Genomic DNA, 5,917 nt, shown 5'->3' with positions numbered 1-5,917 from the left:
TGTTAATATATATCAGAACATTTCATTGTATGCCATAAATATAACAATTATTATTTTCTAATTAAAGAAAAAAGAAAAAAAAGTAAACAGAAAAAAAGAAAGAAAATACAGGTATATAAATAAAATATTTTAATAATAATTTATAGTAAATATAAATTGTACTTACACACAAAAATGTAGATTCACAATGTCTGGCATCTAATTAAAATATAAATGCAAAGAAGCAGAACATGGGACACATGATGAAGATAAAAGTCAAAGGAAACCAACCGAGAACTGGCATTGTTATCAGTTTTAGCAGACAAGCATGTTAGAATAGTTGTTAAAATTGTTTTATGCATGCCAAAAAATTAGATAGAAACAAAGAAGTGATACTTAGGCCAAAGTGTGTGTTCGTGTGTGTACACACACACACACACACACACACACACACACATATGAGAACAGATGGAGAAATTCATTTGGCAATTTCATGTTTGTACTTAGCTTACTGGAGAAATGTTGGTTTAAGGTACAGATCTTGGAGTCATCAGTTGTTGAACACATTCGGAGTGATGAGAAGATCTACCAAGCATAGAAAAGTTTAAGAAAAACAAAGTGAGAAATGTTACCTTATGTGATTGTTTCTGTTTCTGAGTATATATATATGTGTTTATATATATATAGTTATCCTTTGACATCCATGAGGGATTGGTTCTGGGAATCTCTGCAGATACCAAATTCCATGGATGCTCAAGTTTCTTATATGAAATGGTGTAGTATTTGCCCATAACCTAGGCATGTCCTATGTGCGTGTATATATCTATACACATATAACATATGAAATGAATGTCTAATTTCATTCTTCTCCCTGTGGATATTCAGTTTACCAACGCTATTCATTGAAGAGATCATCTTTGCCCCTTTGTGTGTTTTTGGCATCTTTCTTGAAAATCAATTGATTTTAAATGTGTGGAGTTATTTCGCGGTTTCCTATTCTTTTCCATTGTTCTATGTGTCCCTGTTTATGCCAGTACTAAACTGTTTCTTTTTTTTTTTTTTTTTGTCTTTTGTCTTTTTTCCGTGTCCGGCAACGGATCGCAACCCTCAGTGTTGCCCCCGTACCGGACCGGGGACCGGCAACGGGATCGCAAGCCTCGGTGTTGCTCCCACAAATGGCAGTTGCATTTATCTATGCCCATGAACATTCATTTATTTCTTAAAGAAAAGAATTGGAATTTATTCTGATAGTGAACAGAGTACCTATCAAGGAATTTAGAATAAATGAACACAGTGCCCGGCAAAAAGAATGCACAGTTAGCTGAGGAAGACATACATGAAGATAGAAATAAAATTGTGCTCTGAGTATTAAAATTATAGACGGGGTGCAGTGAGGGAGAAAGAGGACTGTCAATTCTACTAAGTGTTAAAAACATTCTTGCTAGAGAAAGTTTCGCCAAAGGTTGGTGTTGAAATTTGAAGCCAATTAATTGGTAGAATCCTAGAGTCATGTGAAGGATTGTATGCATGTGTAAAAATGTATTGAATCATCTGGTGTGTGCTGTAGCTGGAATTGAGACAAAGATAAGGGAAGGGATAAGAAAGCAGAAAGATTTGTAAAATATGTTAATAACTTGGCTTTTATTTTATAGCTATTGTAAACCAGTCGATTACGTAATAACTTCGTATAGCATACATTATACGAAGTTATACGAAGTTATTTCGCGGTTTCCTATTCTTTTCCATTGTTATATGTGTCCCTGTTTATCCCAGTACTAAACTGTTTCGATTACTACATATTTCTAGTATATTTTTAAATTCAGTAAATAAGCCTCTTGTTCTGTGATAATAATCATTACACTCCCTTTTAAACAAAAACATGAGACTATTTGAAAAATATATTATATTGTCACCATAAAGGTAAAAAGACTATAGAAGATAAAAAGGCACATGTGAAATGATTTTATTTATTTTTTTCAAACTACAATTTATTTATTTTATTATACATACATGTGGAGTTCAAGATTGATTTATAATATGTGTGTACAATGTGTGGTGGTTAGATCAGTATAGTTAGCTTATTCATCATTACAATACGAAATCATTCTTTGTGTTTGTTGACTAGTTACCCCCCTCCCCTCCCTTTTTCCAACTCTAGTTTTCTAAAAGTTCAACATATCACTGTGATTGTTGTTTTTCTTTCTTTCTTTCTCTTTGTCTCTCTTTATTGTTAATTTCTTCATTTATGGATTCAGTTTCCAGTTATGATTGAGAGCATGTGGTATTTCTCTTTCTGTACCTGGGTTGATTCACTCAGAATAATTTTCTTCTCCAACAACATCCGTTTTGCTGCAAATGGTAGAATTTCATTCTTTTTTATGGCTGAGTAGTATTACATTGTGTATATATACTACAATTTCCTTATGCAGTCAACCATCAATCAGCATTTAGTTGGTTCCACTGCCCAGCTATTGTAAATAGAGCTGCAATAAACATGGGAGTGCAGTTATACCTTCAACCTGATGTTTTCCAGTCCTCTGGATATATCCTCAGTGGTGGGATTGCTGGATCATATGGTAGTTCTCTCTCTAGTCATTTAAGGAATCTCCATACTGTTCTCCATAATGGCTGTATTTACAGTCCTATCAACAGTACTAGAGGGTTCCTCTCTCTCCAAATCCTCACCAGCATTTGTTATTCTTTGTCTTTTTTATAATAGCTGGTCTGATTGAGGTGAGGTGATATCTCAAAGCAGTTTTGATTTACATTTCCCTGATGATTAGTGATGTTGAGCATTTCTTCATATACCTGTTGGACATTTGTATGACTTCCTTTGAGAATGTCTGTTTAGCTCCTTTGCCTATAATTTAATTGAATTGTTTGTTTTTTTTGCTCTAAAGTTGTCTGATCTCTTTGTATATACTGAATATTTATCCTGTGTCAGATGCATAGTTTTCAAATATTTTCTCCCATTCTGTAGGATGTATTTTCACACTGCTGATTGTTTCCTTTGCTGTACAAAAGCTTTTCAGTTTGATAAAATCCAATTTCTTTATTTTTTTGTTTGTTTGTTGTCTGTGCTTTTAGGATGTTATTCATAAAGCCATTGCCCAGTCCTAAATCCTGGAGTGTTTCCCCTATGTTTTCTTCTAGGAGTTTTAAAGTTTCAGTTCTTATATTTAAGTTTCTAATCCATGTATGTATACACACACATATATAGTATGAATATATAAATAATATAATTATTATATAACATACATGAATTGTAAATATTGATAAATATATGTACATATAAATTTTTAAATAGGAAATATAAGATGGAGAATGTAATTGTTTTGGAAATTTCAGTCAAGGGAGAATTGTTTTGTCTGGTTTTTTTACATGTAAATAATTTCAACATTTTATTTGCAGACGTGAAAACTCAAGACAGAGATATTGTGTTTATAGGAGAAGAGTGGCAAAAGCTTTTCAGTTTGATAAAATCCAATTTCTTTATTTTTTTTGTTTGTTTGTTGTCTGTGTTTTTAGGGTGTTATTCATAAAGCCATTGCCCAGTCCTAAATCCTGGAGTGTTTCCCCTATGTTTTCTTCTAGGAGTTTTAAAGTTTCAGTTCTTATATTTAAGTTTCTAATCCATGTATGTATACACACACATATATAGTATGAATATATAAATAATATAATTATTATATAACATACATGAATTGTAAATATTGATAAATATATGTACATATAAATTTTTAAATAGGAAATATAAGATGGAGAATGTAATTGTTTTGGAAATTTCAGTCAAGGGAGAATTGTTTTGTCTGGTTTTTTTACATGTAAATAATTTCAACATTTTATTTGCAGACGTGAAAACTCAAGACAGAGATACTGTGTTTATAGGAGAAAAGTGAAATGATCACTAAAGTAATATTCCAGCATTCACTGAATGGAGAAAGAGATTGTCTTACAGAACAGTAAGGGTATCTCCTTAGTTCAAATCAGGAGTAGTGTGCGGTGGCAGTGAGATGTATTGGTTTGGAAATTGAAGGAGTTTCCATCTTAAAATTTTAACAGAAAGAGCTGAGGGCATGCACACACACACACACACACACACACACACACACACCAGCCAGAGAAAGAGAGAATGTCTGTTTCCTGCTCCAGTGCTTTTCTTACAGTGACCAAAATTTCAAAAACACTGCTATACAAGATTATTCATTCTTCAGTTTCTTTCATTAAGAGAATCTTAAGTAGACTGTTCTTTTTAACCAGAACAGCTTGCTTATACCATTGAGTAATTCACATTCTAGTTTCCTGGACCTCACTTCTTTTACATGAACTGAACACAATGTACATTAATTATTTTCACTTCAAGCTTTGACTTGTTTTTGTCTGGGATACTTTTTGCCATTTATGGAGATTCACAATAAAAAAATGGCCTGATCTCACAGCAATATCAGAAGACAATTTTCATTCCCAGGTAAAAGAATTGTTAATGTCCTTTTCTTCTAGATGAGCCCTTCATTCTTAATCTTTAGCATTCATTGGGAGAATTTTGTCAAATTAGTGTAGTCTTCTGAATTTGACATTTCATTTTTTCTTCCTCCTTAGGATAATTTCTGGGAAATTGTTTTGAGCAGGGCTTCTTACAGTTTTCCATGTCTGACTCTAATACCACAACATTTCAGCCTTCTCTTTCCATCCTCACCGGCCTTGAGGGCTGGTGGGTGCCCACCTGAGGCTGGGACCACTCCTGAGTCATATATACCTCACTACAATGGTGGGGAAACTGTATAGTAATATATTTGGTGAAGACTGAGCGTAGTTTTCAGGACCCCCAGTCCCATTTCTTGTCCATGCTGGCTGGAGATAATACTGTCCTGTCTGTCTCACACTTTTCTCTGTGCTGAGTCCTTATTCTTGGCCTTCATAAAATTGCATTTGAGAGTTGCCTCACACAACTGTTCTTTATCCATATGTCCTCTTCCGTGGGCCCAGGAATCCTGTTAGCCATAGCCTTTGACCGCTTCGTTGCCATCAATCACCCTCTGAAATATACCACCATATGTACTCATTCATTAGTCACCAAACTGGGGCTGACAGCCTTGCTGAGTGTTGTAGCAAATAAGACTCCATTGCCCCTCCTGTTCAAGAAGCTAGCTTTCTGCAAGGGCCTGACGTTCTCCTATTGTTATTGTCTCCACCCAAATGTCATGAAGCTAGCTTGTGGTCAAGTCAAAATTAGTATTTTCTATGCACTGGGATTGGTTATCTTCACTTTTGGCCCTGACTTTCTGCTATTAGCCATTTCCTATGCTCTGATATTTCAAGCTGTACTGGGCGTTGCTTCAAGAGAAACACAGATGAAGGCACTCAACACCTGTCTGTCTCACACCTTTATTGTCCTTTTTCACTATGTACCTGTCCTGGCAATAACTGTAACATATCAAGTCAACCACAGAAGTACGCCATTAGCATACACAGTGCTCTGAAATATCTACCTCATTACACCCCCCATGCTAAACAAATTGTGTAGACCCTGAAGAATAAGCAGATCCATGCTGCCCTGAGAAAATCTACCAAAATCAAGAGAAGGAAAAGATTTAGAGAAGTTAGTGGTGGATTAGGTGAGTGAAAAATACAAATCCCAATTATGCAGAGGTTTAAGAATAGTTAACCTTTGATGTAACTTTAGAAATAGGATGTGGATTCAGGTATAGATATAGGTTGAAATATTGCAAATTCTGTTTTTTATGAATAAAGATATACATTCTATATTAATAATATTTTATTTGCTCCGTGTTTTTTTTTAACATGTGGTTTGAGATATTAGGATAACAAAATTCAGAAATATGAAAAATCCATGGCTGGAATATTCATGATATCCCTTGTCATAAGACCAGTCTAGTATTCTTCCCTATTTTCAAAGTTTGTAATTATTTTAAAGTTT

General features: G+C 34.2%; 1 pseudogene; it reads left to right on the top strand.

Moving 5' to 3' along the window:
* The first annotated feature begins 4,625 nt into the window (after nt 1-4,625).
* LOC103611000 lies at nt 4,626-5,602 on the top strand (annotated as a pseudogene).
* Nucleotides 5,603-5,917: the final 315 nt, after the last annotated feature.

This window comes from Galeopterus variegatus, unplaced genomic scaffold (genome assembly GCF_000696425.1).
Source record: "Galeopterus variegatus unplaced genomic scaffold, G_variegatus-3.0.2 Scaffold12227, whole genome shotgun sequence".
Classification (NCBI taxonomy): Eukaryota; Metazoa; Chordata; class Mammalia; order Dermoptera; family Cynocephalidae; genus Galeopterus; species Galeopterus variegatus.
This window is presented reverse-complemented; position numbering and strand designations above follow the sequence as displayed.